Here is a 20,369-nt window from a genome sequence, read left to right on the forward strand (position 1 = left end):
CGTTGGACTTCACTAACGGATATTGGCAGGTCGAGGTCGCTGAGGGAGACAGGGAGAAAACTGCCTTCACCACGGGCCGGGGCCTCTACCAGTGGCGGTCTATGCCGATGGGCCTTACTAACTCACCTGCAACATTTCAGCGCATGATGGAGCTGGTGCTCAGAGGGCTCCCCTGGCAAGTGTGTATGGTGTACCTTGACGACGTGTTAATATACAGCCCCACCTTTGAGGCCCATCTCACCAGTTTGCGTGAAGTTTTCTCCAGGATCAATGCAGCTGGCCTCAGGCTGAATCATAAGAAATGTCATCTGGCTCGAAATCATGTAGTGTTCCTGGGACATGTTGTTTCTCGCCACGGCTTACAGCCCGACCCTCGAAACACGGACAAAGTCAGAACCTGGCCCACACCACAAAACCCAACCGAAGTGAGAGCCTTTGTGGGCCTTTGTTCTTACTACAGACGCTTTGTTAAAAACTTTGCCCAGTGTGCAGCCCCTCTGCACCGCCTCACCTGCAAAGACACACCTTTTAAATGGACAAGTGAGTGTGACACAGCCTTTGAGTACCTGAAGGGGGTGCTTTCATCTGCTCCAGTTGTCACCATGCCTGACTTTAACATCCCTTTTAAAGTGTACACAGATGCCTCTTTGGAAGCAGTGGGGGCGGTGTTGGCTCAGGACAAGGACGGATTGGAGCGTGTGGTGTCATACGCTAGCCAAGCACTCAGTTCCCCAGAAAAGCGCTGGTCGACATTTGACAGAGAGCTGTGGGCCGTAGTGTGGGCTACACGGCAATTCAGACATTACATAGGATCAGCTACCTTTACCATCATAACTGATCACAAGCCTCTGCTGGGCCTGCGTGGCATGTCCATTGACAAGGATCCCACGGGACGCAGAGCAAGATGGATACTGGAACTGGACCCTTATAACTGGAGGATGCAGCACAAGGACGGCAAACGGCATACTAATGCTGATGCACTCTCACGGCGTCCTCAAGACCCTGCGCCTAGTGTGGTAAACACAGGTGAGACAACCACACAAGTGAATGTCATCGGCTCAGATATAGAGCCCAGCGTTCCCCAACCAGTCACTCAACCGCTACAAACACACATGGGAAACCCCCCAACCTCTGACCTCCATACAGGGGCGCAGCAGGTGGAGAAAAGCAGTGGGGCGCAGGACTTGTCGTTCAAACATGCACTTTCACATGACGGAACGGAAATGAGGGGGCTACAACGGGCCGACCCAGATATTAATCAGGTGTTGGACTGGATGGAGAGAAGTGGCTCTCGGCCATCTAAGGGGCAGATGAGAGGTAGCTCCCGGTGGCTTCGAAAATTATGGACTGAATATCCCCGCCTCGCTGTTGTTAATGGACTACTTTGCAGGACGGTGAACTCTCCCCTCACCGGAGATGCTTTGTGTCAGGTTGTCATGCCCTCCTCACTTATCTCTGATGTGCTGCAGCATCTACATGGGGGCTCTACATCGGCACATGTTTCTGTGGAACGAGTGTGGGAACGTGCAAGGGAAACTTGCTATTGGCCGTTCATGTTCAAAGATATTCAGCGGTGGTGTGAACAGTGCATCCCATGTCAAACCCGCAAGGCCCCGGTGCCTAAGCATCGGGCACCGATGGGGAGCGTCCATGCAACTCGGCCACTCCAGAGAGTGGCAACGGACATTCTTGAACTGCCAGTGACTTCTAAAGGAAATAGATATGTGTTAGTAGTGGAAGACTACTTTACCAAGTTTGTGAATCTGTATGCTCTCTCTAACCAAACAGCACAGTCGGTAGCACAGTGTTTGTTCGATGACTATGTGATGGTGCATGGTGTTCCTGAAGTGATTCATAGTGATTAGGGGCGGCAGTTTGAAGCTGAAATTGTTCAAAGACTGTGTCAGCTCCTGGGAATTAAAAAGACACGCACTACACCTTATAATCCCAAATCGGACTGAATGGTTGAACGCTTTAACCGCACTCTGATCGACCAGCTTGCCAAATCGTTGCTCGCCTGCGGTGGTGAGTGGGATGATTCTCTGAAACAGGTGGCTTTCGCCTATAACACATCTGTGCATGCCTGCACCAACTACAGTCCGTACTATCTACTTCACGGACGGGAGGCTCGTGTTCCAGTGGATGTGTTGGTGCTGTCTCACCTGGTTCGCTCAGACTTGCCTCTTTCTCATGCAGACTTTGTGGCCTCGTTGGCAGAGAGGCTGGAGACTGCTTTCGCTGGTGCCAGGCAAGGTGGCGCCAACGCTTACGAGAAGCAAAAGCTGTACTATGATGGAGCTGTGCGTCACCGGCCGTATGCAGTAGGGGATCTGGTTTGGCTACGTAATCCGACAGAGGACAGGATGAAACTTGCTCCCCACTGGAAGGGGCCCTACAGGGTCCTGTCGGTGTTGGACTCTCAAGGAGAACCTGGACTCACCTATCATATTGACAACCCTTTGGAGTTTGATGGACAGGGGCAGGTCGTCCATTATGATAGACTGAAACCATACACACTACCAATGGCTGCTGGTTTTTCAAATGGCCTGTCTGCTTCGCCTTCTCCTAGTCAGGCTCCCTCATTGCTGGACGAGGGGTCGCCAGAGGGGGGTGCTAGGGCTGACGAGCCGCTGATCTCTGGTGACACAGGGACTGTTCAGATTACAGGCACCAGAGAGCCACTACAGACTGTTTCTCGTTCTGGGAGGAATGTGCGACAACCAGTTCGTTTCAAGGACTTTGTCACTTTTGGTTAGCTGTTTAGAAATAGAAGAAATTAAACAAAAATTTGGGCTTTCGGTTAAAGATTGTCAAGGTCACTTAACATGTTCTTACTGTGATGGCACATGTTTCATATGTGTATAGTATGTCTGGAGGCTATGGTGTATCAGAATTTTCTGGTGTACGTGGGAATAGTGTGGCATGCGTGACTGCAGTGGTGTGAGGGGAACATGCATATATATATATATTTTTTTTTGTGTGTGTTAACTCCTGTGTTTTTTTTTACTGCCTGTGTTATTTTTGCATATTCTGTTATGGTGTTGAAACGAGGACGTTTCTTTTTGTAGGAGGGGAGGTATGTAACCTATTTTTATGGGCTTTCCTCTTGGTGATGTTAAGTTCCTGTTATACGCTGTCATACAGTATATGCCTTGAGCTCTTATTTTGAAGGCGCTAAGAGCGGAAGTGAGGTCACGTTGTTGGAGTGGAGCGAAGGTTTTGAAAAGAAGGTAAATAAAGGGTCCTCGTTAGAGATGCGCGGTTTGCGGGCACAACCGCGGAGTCCGCGGATTATCCGCGGATCGGGCGGATGAAATTTAAAAAAATAAGATTTTATCCGCGTGCGGGTCGGGTCGGGCGGATCAATTAGATATTTTTTTTTTTTTTTTTTTTTTGCGGGTGGCAGTTAAACCAATTCGGAAATATATATACATAGTTAAATGTTGTTACCCACATACGAAAAACGAGCAGGCACCTGCTGCATATGCCACAACAGAAGAAAAAAAAAGAAAAGAGATGGACACTTTTACGGAGCGGAGAAGGGACGCCTCGCCGGGGTCCGGGACCGAGGCCCCTTCCCCCGAGAGGGCCCCACCGGGAGCCGTAGCTGAGGCGATCCGCGAGAAGGGCCCGACGCACGTCCAGGGTCACTACCGCGCCCACCGCACCGACACCCCGCCTCGTCCGCCTTCGCCGCGGCCGGCGTCACGCGCAGCAGGTAAGCAGCTTTACCTGCCCGCCACCCCCGTGGCCGGGGGCTCGTAACATGGGTCACTCCGCGCGCTCCGCCCGCGCAGCTTACCTGCCCGCCACCCCTGTTGCCGGGGGCGCGTAACAGGGGTCACTCCGCGCGCAGTGCGCTCAGCGCAGCTCCCATATGATTGCGCACTGGTGTGCGTCTGGGTCGTGACAGCGTGGCACGCGAAAGACTGTACTGCATTGGATCAGTCTCCTTTCTTTAACAGGCAAAAGCTTTATAACCTCACCATACCTGCCAACTTTTGAAATCAGAAAAACCTAGTAGCCAGGGTCCAAGGGCCGCAGGCCCCGGTAGGTCCAGGACAAAGTCCTGGTGGAGGGTTCAGGGCTTCGCCCCCCGACGCAAAATGATTATTAGCATTCAGACAGGTTAAAATGTTGCTAAAACCATCACTTTTCTATCAGTCACAGTGACTTTTCAAAACAAAAATATTACAGCAAAAATCATATGGGTTGATTGACATGTTTATTCTGTAAGCTAACTTCAATAGTTTGAAATTATTTTGACAGTTAATGCCAGTTATCCTGTCAACCTTTCACAAGACTTCAATTTGTTCATTGAAAGTATAAACAGTATAAACACTTTTTACAGTAAACAAATGGTAAAACAGTACTAAACAATTCCATTAAAAAAAAAATTGGTGTCATTATTAACTTTCTGTCCAAGCTTGTATAATCTACTGCCTTGTTCAATTGTAAAAAATATTCTGTGCCTAAAATTCACATTTCTATCACAATTATCATACTGTAAACATGGTAAGCTAACTTCATTAAAATTAATAGTCCTGTCAATAGCATGGAATTACAATTCAAATGTAGTTTTTTTGTAAGCCTTTCAAAAGAATTCAAAATATGAAAAATTAATGAAAATTAATTTAAGCCATCAGACACTTTGAAAAGTGGCACATCACATCTCTAATGTAATCATTTGAACTTTTCAACAGAAATAGCACTGCAAAAATATTAAGGACATACTTCTGTATTTTGGTAGTTATGCTGTCAACATTTAACAAGATTTCTTCAACTTGGACTTGAAAGCATAAATAGTATAAACACTTTTAACAGTATGTCGTGCTGTGAAATACAGCCGACAAGATTGCGCACCAAACACGAGGCAAGGCCAAAGCGCATGCAGGTGCAGGAGAAGAAAGGACTTCTTTCATTTAAGGTTTGTGATAAACCATCAAACTCATTCGTTAAAAGGACTCTATAGTAATATAAAGCGAATTTTTCTGGACATTATCATGCAAGAAAAGTTTATTTTTGGGACCGCGATCACCGCGTAATGATTTTCAAAGGTTGCATTACAAACATGTAACTGTCCCATGTGATCAGCCAGTGCGATTGGAAGTCCATGCTCAATTATTGCCTCCGTAAATAAAACTTCGGCATTTAATCACATCCAAAGAATCTGTTTGGGCGACGAAAAACGTTGAAAGTTTTCCACTTGTATCGCTAGCAACGGCATTAGACTTGTGTTTTTTTGTCCCAAAGTGGTCTTTTACATCGCTAATTCCTCCGTGTCCGATCGAAAAATCTTGTCTGCACAAGGTGCAATTCGCGTAGTTTTCACCCTTTTTTTTTTTAAATTAATGAAAAACCGTATTTTTTATCACTGCACCCGTAACCCGGAATAGGTTGATGAAAACCGTACGAATTACGGGAAAACCGGAGTAGTTGGCAGGTGCCTCACTAATGCCATGCATCGTCTATATTAGATATACCGGGCGGATGGCGGGCGGATGCAGTTCTGATCAAACGTTACATCGGGTGGATGGCGGATGGTTGACGACTTTCTGATGCGGTTGCGGATGAAATATTTGCCTATCCGCGCATCTCTAGTCCTCGTGTAAACTGGAGATTCTGTGTTTATTATTTTGTAGTTTCATACCGTATAGGCGACATATATAAACCCTCGGTTACATGTATTTAAAAATATATTTTTTTTCACAAAAATATAAAGAAATCTGTGCCTTTTCATTACTCTTTTTTTTTTCTTTCTTCCATCCATCAATCCATTTTCTACCGCTTATTCCCTCGGGCTCGCGGGGGGCGCTGGAGCTTATCTCAGCTACCATATACCTTTATTTATAATATGCAACATTTCAAAACAAGTACAGAAACAGTACAAAACAGCGCCAGGGGGTTGTAAACTCAATAAAGCAACTAAAATAAAATGCAAAATATTTATATGTAAAGCCATAGGCTCACAAAAGTTCCGTAAATAATCAAAATTTGGAGCACGGCATCATAGTTTTCACAGCTTTTTGGTTGTTAGAGGCAGAAAGCGTTTTAAACCTTTTCATTACACCAAAGTATGTTTTGGCCAACCCGCTCGTAGACATTAACATGCTCATGCCCGATACGTCAGCGCATGCGCAACGTTTGCAACACGCATGCGTAAACCGAGCAAGTTAGTCCCGCCACTTCCTGCGACCATAAGTCGTATAAAAATATATAAAAAATAAAAGCATATGTGCATTAAAAGTGTTCGGATAGCAAAAGTAAGTTTCGGAAAAATTGAGCGCTTCAAGTATGAAGTGGAAAGCAAGCCTATTTAGTATGTATTTTTAATATGTCATCAAAACTAAATATGAAGAGTGCAGCTTCAAATTACAATATTGAACGATTTGCAAAAAACACACTTTATTTTAATTTCGAAAGTGTGATTTTCGTTGTGTTTATTTCCAGTCATCCGTAAACACTTGTTTAAAAAAATAGTAAATGACTAAAAAATTAGGCCAAAAAAAAAAAAAAAAAAAAAAAAAGGCATTTCTATAATTTTTAACATTTCCAATCGATATCTATAACAGTATTGGCAATAAAGGCCCAATAAAATACTGCATTTGTTTGCTATCGGAAGCCTCCTCTTATTGGACCAATACAACCACAGTACTGCTTACAACCGACAGATGAGGCTGTAAGGCTTCTGTTAAGGTGGTTCTTGCTTTGACATTGAGCAAATAAATAAGTAGACTTGGAATTTGTATTGATAATAATGAAATGAAGATATACTAAACTGGTATATCAAAAATGATAACATACGTATAGTATAACATATTTTTTTTAAACTTAAATGGAAATGTAATAAAACTAAATGTTATCCTTATTAAAAAACCTGTCTTAAAACCCATCCATCCATCCATTTCTCTACCACTTGTCCCTTTTGGGATCACGGGGGGTTGCTAGAGCCTATCATTGAACCTAAATATTTTGCAATGAAATATTTTTTGGTAATTAGATACAAATACAAATTGTAGATACAAAAATAAAAATATGTACTGTATAATGAGACATTTAATGATAATTAAATGAAAGAGAGTGTTGTCTGGTATCTTCATTAATAAATAAGTACTAAAAAACAGGGGGGAAAAAAAATGTTTACAATAAAAAAAAATATGTGTATAGTACCAGACGAAATTAATGCAAAAATGTCTTAGACAAAATCAATTTTAAAGTGTCTGCCGAGACATTTAATGGTTCTATCTCATATCTGCATTACATAAATTAAAGAACCAAACACTTTTTGCATTTTTGTTGTAATGTATTGTTAATAAGTAAATTGTAATTAATAAACAAAATTAATTACAGTTTTAATAAATTGGTATATAATTATCAAATCATTAAAAAATGTTTTTATAGTATTGGATTTGGTATTAGATAAATGTTTTCAACTAAAAAATAAACTCTACAGTCATATAATGGAATTGTAGTCAACTGAAAGAAAGTGGTAAACCGGTGCCTTTAATTAAAAAAAAATGTGGTATTAAAGTTACTGCAGCAAAGACGTTTTCTTTTAAATGTTGAAGTCTTTTAAAGTATTTAGTAACCCTAAAAAGTGTTCATCAGCACCACTTGCCAGCATTCAGGGCATCCTAGTCCTGAATCAGCTCCATGGACAGCAGACTGCAGGCCCTGACTACATTATGTTCTCCTTCTTTATGGGATTATGTCGACTAATCACTTCTTGCTCTAAACACGACGTCTGCCATGAACAATGTCCTTGTACCCTCTATTTTGTCACCAATGGCAGCTCGTCTTTTATCCTCAACAGCTGAAGCAATGACCCTTCACCACGTCGTTAATGCAGTCAAGTGGCTCATTAGCATAACTTAGTATAACTAGCTGTTCACAATGCATATTTGAGAGGGTAACAATGCTGCTGCTTGGAAGGATAATTGCTTCTTTACTTTGCCTGTGTATGAAGGGCATAACTGGCTTAATAGGAGGCATGGCTTTTACAGAAATAATCAAAGCATACAAAAACCGTTTCACTCCTCGGGGTGCTATGCTGCTTCTGTTACCAAAAATCAGATGACTCACCAAAGATAAACACAAATAAACAAAATGATGGCTACCTCCTGATATGTGGTTCAGTCACTGAGGCTGTAAGCTCCCTATTGGTGCTCCAGCCGCCCTCCCTCCTCTACCCCAAACCTTGAGACGCAGTTGTGGGTGGTGAGCGAGAAAAACGTCACACACTGATTTTTTTTTTTTTCTCTCCTTCCAGTTTTACAAGCAGAGATGACAGGAAATGAGCCGGCCTCTGCCTGCCTTAAAAGGAAGACTGCATGGAGCGTACTCTAGGTATGAGGTATAGAAATAAACACATTAAAGGCCTACTGAAATGCGATTTTCTATGTGTCATACTTGATCATTTCGCGATATTGCCATATTTTTGCTGGAAGGATTTAGTAGAGCACATCGACGATAAAGTTCGCAACTTTTGGTCGCTGATAAAAAAGCCTTGCCTGTACCGGAAGTAGCAGACGAGTAGCGTGACGTCACAGGTTGTGGAGCTCCTCACATCCGCACATTGTTTACAATCATGGCCACCAGCAGCGAGAGCGATTCGGACCGAGAAAGCGACAATTTCTCCATTAATTTGAGCGAGGATGAAAGATTCGTGGATGAGGAAAGTGAGAGTGAAGGACTAGAGGGCAGTGGGAGCGATTCAGGTAGGGAAGATGCTGTGAGAGGCGGATGGGACCTGATATTCAGCTGGGAATGACTAAAACAGTAAATAAACAAAAGACATATATATACTCTATTACAGGGGTGCTCATTACGTCGATCGCGAGCTACCGGTCGATCTCGGAGGGTGTGTCAGTCGATCACCAGCCAGGCATTAAAAAAATAGTCCTAAAAATGAGCGATCATAAATCTTCACTATGACGTCACTTTCGTCACTTGATTGACATTCACGGCACCCGAGGGTCTTCTGAGATGACGCTGGCTGCTGCCAGCTCATTAAAATTACCGACTGGAAGGCGAGAAACACTTTATTTCAACAGACTCTGGCGCCGTACCTGTCGTCAAAACTCCAAAGACCGACTGCACAGTTGCACAATAAAAGCTCTGCTTCATCCTGTCTGCGCTACCAAAATAAGAGTCTCAGAAAGCTGGCGTGCACAAGCTAGCAAGCTACGGAGTTTGCCGACAATGTATTTCTTGTAAAGTGTATACAAAGGAGTACGGAAGCTGGACAAATAAGATGCCAAAAACCAACCATTTTCAAGTGGTATTGGACAGAAAGGAGGACTTTTTTTCTCCTCCATTCGAAAATGCGGACGTTATCATCACCACTGTCTGATTCCTATCAATGCAAGTCATCACAATTAGGTAATACACCAACTTATATTCTTGTCTTCATGAAAGAAAGGAATCTATATGTGTTAAACATGCTTGTATTATCTTTAACCACCTTTAACTTGTTAACAATATTAACTATATGTGTTAAACATGCTTGTATTATCTTTAACCACCTTTAAGTTGTTAACAATATTAACTATATGTGTTAAACATGCTTGTATTATCTTTAACCACCTTTAAGTTGTTAACAATATTAACTATATGTGTTAAACATGCTTGTTTTATCTTTAACCACCTTTAAGTTGTTAACAATATTAACTATTTGTGTTAAACATGCTTGTATTATTTTTAACCACCTTTAACTTGTTAACAATATTAACTATATGTGTTAAACATACTTGCATTATCTTTAAACACCTTTAACTTGTTAACAATATTAACTATATGTATTAAACATACTTGTATTATCATTAAACACCTTTAATGTATTAACAATATTAACTATATGTGTTAAACATGCTTTCATTATCATTAAACACCTTTAACTTGTTAACAAAAACATATATTTCATAAATAAGTAAATATAAATTATATATATGAATGAGGTAGATCCCCACGACTTGATCAATTGAAAAGTAGCTCGCCTGCAGAAAAAGTGTGAGCACCCCTGCTCTATTAGCCACAACACAACCAGGCTTATATTTAATATGCCACAAATTAATCCCGCATAACAAACACCTCCCCCCTCCCGTCCATATAACCCGCCAATACAACTCAAACACCTGCACAACACACTCAGTCCCACAGCCCAAAGTACCGTTCACCTCCCCAAAGTTCATACAGCACATATATTTCCCCAAAGTCCGCAAAGTTACGTACGTGACATGCACATAGCGGCACGCACGTACGGGCAAGCGATCAAATGTTTGGAAGCGTACTCACGGTACCGTGTCTGCGTATCCAACTCAAAGTCCTCCTGGTAAGAGTCTTTGTTGTCCCAGTTCTCCACAGGCCAATGGTAAAGCTTGACTGTCATCTTTCGGGAATGTAAACAATGAAACACCGGCCGTGTTTGTGTTGCTGAAGTCGGCCGCAATACACCGCTTCCCACCTACAGCTTTCTTCTTTGCTGTCTCCATTGTTCATTGAACAAATTGCAAAAGATTCACCAACACAGATGTCCAGAATACTGTGGAATTTTGCAATGAAAACAGACGACTTAATAACTGGCCACCACGCTGTCCCAAAATGTCCTCTACAATCCGTGACGTCACGCGCTGACGTCATCATACCGAGACGTTTTCAGCAGGATATGTCGTGCGAAATTTAAAATTGCACTTTAGTAAGCTAACCCGGCCGTATTGGCATGTGTTGCAATGTTAAGATTTCATCATTGATATATAAACTATCAGACTGCGTGGTCGGTAGTAGTGGGTTTCAGTAGGCCTTTAAAAACATTTTCTTAGCGTTCTGCAAAATAAAATAAATGATCAAATAGATTTTTAAAAAAATCAAATTTAGTACAGTACTACCTCAATTTACAAGCTTGATTTGTTTGTCTCCTATTGCCTGGCAGCCCCCTCAAAACAGCACAGTTTTGGCATGTAACAAACAATCTTTTAGTTCGGGAATATTGCATAAAAACACTACAATAGCCTTCCGCTATTCAGCTGGGATGGGCGACCCTGAACGGGACAAGCTGTTACGTGTACAGGCTCAGAGACAGCTTCTTTCCCAGAGCTGTCACCATCTTGAACTCAAACTTATAATAAATAATTCACCCCTATACAATATCCTACCCTAATACCCTACTGTGCAATATTACCCTTTGAGTGCAATACATCCGACACTGATTGTTATTACTCCGGTACTCTTGTCTTGTTCTGTATATTGTACAGTATTTTGTATATTGTTTTGTATATTGTACAGGATTGCTTATTATTTTTATTGGATAGTAGTCTGTTTATTTCGATACTTATTTTTTATCTTTATTACTGTCATGCCGGGGGGTCGCAGCTTACTGCGAGGTTTGTTCTCCCAGGAAGCAAACGGACTATTCCGGACAGGACTTGAAGGTAGGAACATATTTATTAATTAAATAATCCTACACAGGACAAAAGACAGGAACTAAAACAAAAGGAAAGCTAAGGCAGTGTTTTTCAACCTTTTTTGAGCCAAGGCACATTTTTTGCATTGAAAAAATGCGGAGGCACACCACCAGCAGAAATAATTAAAAAACGAAACTCAGTTGACAATAAAAAGTTGTTGTCGCAATTGTTGGATATGACTTTAAACCATAACCAAGCATGCATCAATATAGCTCTTGTCTCAAAGTAGGTGTACTGTCACCACCTGCCACATCACGCCGTGACTTTTTTTTGATTTTATTGTTGTTTTCCTGTGTGTAGTGTTTTAGTTCTTGTCTTGCAGTCCTATTTTGGTGGCTTTTTCTCTTTTTTTGGTATTTTCCTGTAGCAGTTTCATGTCTTCCTTGACCGCTATTCCCCACACCTACTTTGTCTTAGCAATCAAGAATATTTAAATTGTTTTTATTTATTCTTTGTGTGGACATTGTTGATTGTCATGTCATGTTCGGATGTACTTTGTGGACGCCGTCTTTGCTCCACAGTAAGTCTTTGCTGTCGTCCAGCATTCTGTTTTTGTTTACTTTGTAGCCAGTTCAGTTTTAGTTTCGTTCTGCATAGCCTTCCCTAAGCTTCAATGCCTTTTCTTAGGGGCACTCACTTTTGTTTATTTTTGGTTTAAGCATTATATACCTTTTTACCTGCACACTGCCTCCCGCTGTTTCCGACATCTACAAAGCAATTAGCTACCTGCTGCCACCTACTGATATGGAAGAGTATAACGTGGTAAATCTGCCGATCTCCAGACAGTACAGACGCTCAACAACGGCACATTATTTGCGGATTATAATTACTTTTTTGCAAAAAAATATTTTTAACCCAAATAGGTGAAATTAGATAATCTCCCACGGCACACCAGACTGTATCGCACGGCCGCGGCACAGGAACGCAGGAAACATACGCTAACACTTAGCCTGAACTATGGACATAGAACAAACAAGACTTACTGTGGCATGGAACAAATAACTAGCAAAAACTTGAAATCGGACATGGAACGAGCATGATGAATTAAGCATGAAACAAGCATGAAACTGTGGCATGAAAAGAGCAATGGCGCCAGGACGACTAACTGGCAAAGACAGGCTTAAATAATAGTCTCTTGATTAGAGCAGGTGCGTGTCCCGAACACAGGAGGCAGGTGAAACTAATAAGTCGCCATGGTAACTAAACAAACAAGGGAGCGCAAACAGGAACTAAAAGAGTCCAAAACTAACAAAAAATAACAAACACATACTCCAGACCACAGATCATGACAATTACTTGTGTAATTTATTTTTATCCCATATTTGTTTCCACTGCCGCACCTTAAATTGGAGACCTTAATCTCGTTATATGCAAATATAATGACAATAAAGTCCATTCTATTCTATTCTATTCTTCAGGAAGAGGAGACGGCACAGACAACAGGGGCGTAGTATTTAGCTATGTTTTATTTATGTATGTATATATACTATATATAAAGAACAAATAATAATATACATAAACAAGGGAAATGGAGTGTGACGATTCCAAAGTGTGCGTGTGCGTGTGTGTGCATGTGTGGTGATTAGCTGTTGAGTGTTACCGGTAGTGTTGAGCGAGAGGCGGAAGATCAAGAGGGGACGAGGCAGCGCTCGGAGGTCCGTGAGCAGGCAGGAAGTCGAGGCTATAGCGGGGCATGGAAGGTCCGTGTCCAGGCGGGAGGTCGAGATCCAAGAGGCAGTCAGGGAAGCAGAGGGAACGCGGGGAGACGAGACGCACAGCTTGTAACACGGGAACGGAGGGAGGCTGTTGGATCGACAAGAAAACACAAGACAAATCGACAGAGTATGCATAGAGCTAGACTGGTTTGGCTTACTGTACAGGACAGGTAGCTACGTTCTGGCACGGGATAGCAGGTTGTGCAGGCTTATGAAGGCAGGTCCCCTGATCAGCCACAGGTGCGCTGAATCCTGGCGATTGATTGCAACTGCTTGATGCAGCCGGATGGACGCGCTCCCGGAGGTGGGCTCAGTGCAGCGCACACATGAATGTGCACTGAGGTGCGCTCAGGCCGTGACACAAGTGGTAGAAAATGGATGGATGGATGGATGGATAAAATATACTACTAACAACTACAGTAGTTTTATGAAGTAATGTAATACTAACTTGCAATTCTTATTCACCGCGACTCTAAATCAATTCATAATTTTTCAAAATCAATTTCAAAAGAAATACATATAATTTTTTTTTTTTTTCAATAAGAACCAATGTTTGAAAATAAATGTTTAGGGCATCCCCAGAATGAGCTTTTCTTACGTGTTTTAAAAATGTTTTATTAAGATTATTATACCAAATAAAAGAAGAGCGAGAACTGGTTTACATCGACAATTGTGTTGAATTGCAGCTGCTTCTCCGTCAAACACACCATCATCAGCTTTTCCATAATTTAGCATATTTTGTTGCAAGTTCAGTTTCAGTTGACTTGAAACATGCATATGATTCAATGTCACGCATTGCATATTTCCAGTTGTTTCTTTACAGCACGTCCGAAAAGGAGTAGGAAGAAGCAGAATCATACCCCTTTTCATACCATGGCAATTTTATCCCATTTCCTTGTTCTCTGTAACAGAACAGTGAATAAATAAATAATAAATAATTAATATACCATAGAAAGTACAAATATTAAATACATAAGTAAACATCTCAAAAAAAAAGAAAAACAGGTTCAAAATGTTCCTCATAATTGTTCTTCTTTGTAATAATAATAATAATACATTTAATTTCATAGCGCCTTTCAGGAAACTCAAGGTCGCTTTACAACAATAGAAAATACAAAAAAATCAAGGCATATAAATGAACAACACAATAGAATAAGAATACAATGTTGTGTACTATGGTTTAGACCGGGGGTCACCAACCTGCTGTGAAAATGAGAAAAAATGAAGAAGAAAAATTAATATTTTTGTTTAAATATATTTTCTGTATGAGGACAAACATGACACAAACCTTACTAATTGTTAGAAATCACACTGTTTATATTAAACATGCTTCAGTGATGAGAGTATTTGGCAAGTACGGTTTTGTCCTACTAATTCCAGCGAACCTTGAACTCATCGTAGTTTGTTTACATGTACAACTTTCTCCGACGCTGCCACAAAAAGATGTGTTTTATGCCACTCCTTCTTTGTCTCATTTTGTCCACCAAACGTTTTATGCTGTGCAGGAATGCACAAAGGTGAGCTTTGTTGATGTTATTGATTTGCTGGAGTGCTTATCAGGCGTATTTGGTCAATGCATGACTGCAAGCTAATCGATGCTAACATGTACATATTGCATCATTATGCCTCATTTGTAGGTATATTTGAGCTGATTTATTGTCCTTTACTTTCGTCCTCTTTGTATTTAGTTTATATTTACATGTCTCATGACACATTATCTGTATGTAACATTAGCTGCATTTCTGATAGTTGTTTGTGTGCCATGTTGTTCCAGACCACAGCAGAAGCCTCCATTTTACTAATGATTTCCAACGCTACAAAAATGTGTAGAATAAAAATTAAAATAAATAAATAAATAAACTTTCTGTCAATGAAGATTTGCGTCAGCGTTTGATAGTAGGCTAATATAGACACTTACGTCATGTGTTGTCTTAATTATAACACTTATATAAGGCTTTCAAAGTCATTTTGATAGTAGGCTAATATAGACACTTACATCATGTGTTGCCTTCATTATAACACTTATATAAGGCTTTTAAAGTCATTTTGATAGTAGGCTAATATAGCTAATATAGACACTTACATCATGTGTTGCCTTCATTATAACACTTATGTAAGGCTTTTAAAGTCATTTTGATAGTAGGCTAATATAGACACTTACATCATGACATGATGTAAGTGTATATAAGTATATAAGTGTTATAATGAAGACAACACATTGTGTTGTCTTCATTATAACACTTATATAAGGCTTTTAAAGTAATTTAGATAGTAGGCTAATATAGCTAATAGAGACACTTACATCATGTGTTGCCTTCATTATAACACTTATATAAGGCTTTTAAAGTAATTCTGATAGTAGGCTAATATAATATAACCCATTCCACCAACCACCCTGGTTTTTTTTGGGTTTTTTTCATGTATATATTCATTTCACACAATATTCATTGCACTTCTACATTTTTTATATTTTTATATATTTGCACATTGTTTTTCTAGCATGCACACATCGCACTGTATGGAATGGCCTCAATCTCGTTACCTTGCGTAATGACAATAAAGCTGATTCTGATTCTGATTCTGATTCTGATTATAGACACATCATGTGTTGTCTTCATTATAACACTTATATAAGGCTTTTAAAGTCATTTTGATAGTAGGCTAATATAGACACTTACATCATGTGTTGCCTTCATTATAACACTTATACAAGGATTTTGAAGTCATTTTGATAGTAGGCTAATATAGACACTTACATCATGTGTTGCCTTCATTATAACACTTATACAAGGATTTTGAAGTCATTTTGATAGTAGGCTGATATAGACACTTACATCATGTGTTGCCTTCATTATAACACTTATATAAGGCTTTTAAAGTCATTTTGATAGTAGGCTAATATAGACACTTAACATCATGTGTTGCCTTCATTATAACACTTATATAATACTTTTAAAGTCATTTTGATAGTAGTCTAATGTAGCTAATATAGACACCTACATCATGTGTTGCCTTCATTATAACACTAATATAAGGCTTTTAAAGTCATTTTGATAGTAGGCTAATATAGACACTTAACATCATGTGTTGCCTTCATTATAACACTTATATAAGGCTTTTAAAGTCATTTTGATAGTAGGCTAATATAGACACTTACATCATGTTGTCTTCATTATAACACTTATATAAGGCTTTCAAAGTCATTTTGATAGTAGGCTAATATAGACACTTAACATCATGTGTTGTCTTCATTATAACACATATAAGGCTTTTAAAGTCATTTTGATAGTAGGCTAATATAGCTAATATAGACACTTACATCATGTGTTGCCTTCATTATAACACTTATATAAGGCTTTTAAAGTCATTTTGATAGTAGGCTAATATAGACACTTACATCATGTGTTGTCTTCATTATAACACTTATATAAGGCTTTCAAAGTCATTTTGATAGTAGGCTAATATAGACACTTAACATCATGTGTTGTCTTCATTATAACACATATAAGGCTTTTAAAGTCATTTTGATAGTAGGCTAATATAGCTAATATAGACACTTACATCATGTGTTGCCTTCATTATAACACTTATATAAGACTTTTAAAGTAATTTTGATAGTAGGCTAATATAGACACTTAACATCATGTGTTGACTTCATTATAACACTTATATAAGGCTTTTAAAGTCATTTTGATAGTAGGCTAATATAGACACTTACATCATGTGTTGCCTTCATTATAACACTTATATAAGGCTTTTAAAGTCATTTTGATAGTAGGCTAATATAGACACTTACATTATGTGTTGTCTTCATTATAACACTTATATAAGACTTTTAAAGTCATTTTGATAGTAGGCTAATATAGCTAATATAGACACTTACATCATGTGTTGCCTTCATTATAACACTTATATAAGGCTTTTAAAGTCATTTTGATAGTAGGCTAATATAGACACTTACATCATGTGTTGTCTTCATTATAACACTTATATAAGGCTTTCAAAGTCATTTTGATAGTAGGCTAATATAGACACTTAACATCATGTGTTGTCTTCATTATAACACATATAAGGCTTTTAAAGTCATTTTGATAGTAGGCTAATATAGCTAATATAGACACTTACATCATGTGTTGCCTTCATTATAACACTTATATAAGACTTTTAAAGTCATTTTGATAGTAGGCTAATACAGACACTTAACATCATGTGTTGCCTTCATTATAACACTTATATAAGGCTTTTAAAGTCATTTTGATAGTAGGCTAATATAGACACTTACATCATGTGTTGCCTTCATTATAACACTTATATAAGGCTTTTAAAGTCATTTTGATAGTAGGCTAATATAGACACTTACATCATGTGTTGTCTTCATTATAACAATTATATAAGACTTTTAAAGTCATTTTGATAGTAGGCTAATATAGCTAATATAGACACTTACATCATGTGTTGCCTTCATTATAACACTTATATAAGGCTTTTAAAGTCATTTTGATAGTAGGCTAATATAGCTAATATAGACACTTACATCATGTGTTGCCTTCATTATAACACTTATATAAGGCTTTTAAAGTAATTTTGATAGTAGGCTAATATAGACACTTACATCATGTGTTGCCTTCATTATTACACTTATTTAAGGCTTTTAATTTTTTGCGGCTACAGACAGATTTTTTTTTGGTTGTATTTTTGGTCCAATATGGCTCGTTTAACATTTTGGGTTGCCGACCCCTGGTTTAAACATTAATGTTTGTGTGATGATTTATTTTAAATTCTTCTTCACAGTCTACATTTAATGTAGACTGTTAATCAAGCTGTACGCTGACTACTCTACATTCAATCAAAGTGTATTTTCTTCCATTACAAATATCACAATGTTTGCATGTGTATGAAGTTGTTGTGAAATGAAGATGTACTTATAGTCTGCATGCAATACTCTTAATTGTAGGTATGAAATTTAAAAAAGTGCATTAGAAAAATACCAATGTGTGTTTTGAAGACACACTCTCGATGCCCCTTAGTGTTGTAATATAGTGTGAATAATTCATGACCATAATAATAAGTTACCCCCTCAGAGATTTAATATAAGACTAGCAAAATGAGGAAGGATGTGGTTGGTATTTGATGTTTGCTAACATGAGTTGTGTGTGTAACCACAACATGTTTGCTGTTTCCCTTTAACCACAAGAAAGAGCCTAACAATGTTAAGAATAAGAATAATTACAGTGGTCTGCATAATTAGGAGACGTTCCCCGTCACAGCTGGTGGGCCGCTCGACTGGAGGGTATTTGGGGAAGTGTAGTTAACCCGATGCTAATCTTGCTTCACACGTATTACTGCTTTAATTGCAGTGATAGTGTAACCAATGACTATCATAACCTCTTCTCAAAATGTCCGCTAATGGCATGGTGAATGCATTATTTGCTGAGCCATAGTGGAATGGAAAGTCGCTCTGTGTGTGTGTGTGTGTGTGTGTGTGTGTGTGTGTGTGTGTGTGTGTGTGTGTGTGTGTGTGTGTGTGTGTGTGTGTGTGTGTGTGTGTGTGTGTGTGTGTGTGTGTGTGTGTACAAACCCCATTTCCATATGAGTTGGGAAATTGTGTTAGATGTAAATATAAACAGAATACAATAATTTGCGAATCCTTTTCAACCCATATTCAGTTGAATATGCTACAAAGACAACATATTTGATGTTCAAACTGATAAACTTTTTTTTTTTTTTTTGCAAATAATCATTAACTTTAGAATTTGATGCTAGCAACATGTGACAAAGAAGTTGGGAAAGGTGGCAATAAATACTGATAAAGTTGAGGAATGCTCATCAAACACTTATTTGGAACATCCCACAGGTGTGCAGGCTGATTGGGAACAGGTGGGTGCCATGATTGGGTATAAAAGTAGATTCCATGAAATACTCAGTCATTCACAAACAAGGATGGGGCGAGGGTCACCACTTTGTCAACAAATGCGTGAGCAAATTGTTGAACAGTTTAGGAAAAACCTTTCTTAACGAGCTATTGCAAGGAATTCAGGGATTTCACCATCTACGGTCCGTAATATCATCAAAGGGTTCAGAGAATCTGGAGAAATCACTGCACGTAAGCAGCTAAGCCCGTGACCTTCGATCCCTCAGGCTGTACTGCATCAACAAGCGACATCAGTGTGTAAAGGATATCACCACATGGGCTAAGGAACACTTCAGAAACCCACTGTCAGTAACTACAGTTGGTCGCTACATCTGTAAGTGCAAGTTAAAACTCTCCTATGCAAGGCGAAAACCGTTTATCAACAACACCCAGAAACGCCGTCGGCTTTGCTCGGCCTGGGCTCATCTAAGATGGACTGATACAAAGTGGAAAAGTGTTCTGTGGTCTGACGAATCCACATTTCAAATTATTTTTGGAAACTGTGGACGTCGTGTCCTCCGGACCAAAGAGGAAAAGAACCATCCGGATTGTTATAGGCGCAAAGTGTAAAAGGCAGCATCTGTGATGGTATGGGGGTGTATTAGTGCCCAAGACATGGGTAACTTACACATCTGTGAAGGCGCCATTAATGCTGAAAGGTACATACAGGTTTTGGAGCAACATATGTTGCCATCCAAGCAACGTTACCATGGACGCCCCTGCTTATTTCAGCAAGACAATGCCAAGCCACGTGTTACATCAACGTGGCTTCATAGTAAAAGAGTGCGGGTACTAGACTGGCCTGCCTGTAGTCCAGACCTGTCTCCCATTGAAAATGTGTGGCGCATTATGAAGCCTAAAATACCACAACGGAGACCCCGGACTGTTGAACAACTTAAGCTGTACATCAAGCAAGAATGGGAAATAATGCCCCTGTGACTAGAATAACTACTGTAATATAATAGTGTAGTATAGTCCTTAGCATTGTAGCTTTGTAGTCTCACAACATAGTAGTGGACTATTTCATTCTATAGTATAATAGAACTGTGAATATGTCATAGTTTAAGTTCCGGAGGGAACTCTCCTGAAGCAATCAATAAAGTACTCTCTATCTAGTATCACACAACTTAGTATAGTAAAGAGTAACACATTTAGTATAAGAGAATAGTTTTTCCTGGCCCTGATGTGGGATCTGAGCCGAGGATATCGTTGTGGCATGTGCAGCCCTTTGAGACACTCGTGATTTAGGGCTATATAAATAAACATTGATTGATTGATTGATAA

Source organism: Nerophis lumbriciformis, linkage group LG03, assembly GCF_033978685.3.
Source record: "Nerophis lumbriciformis linkage group LG03, RoL_Nlum_v2.1, whole genome shotgun sequence".
Taxonomy (NCBI): domain Eukaryota; kingdom Metazoa; phylum Chordata; class Actinopteri; order Syngnathiformes; family Syngnathidae; genus Nerophis; species Nerophis lumbriciformis.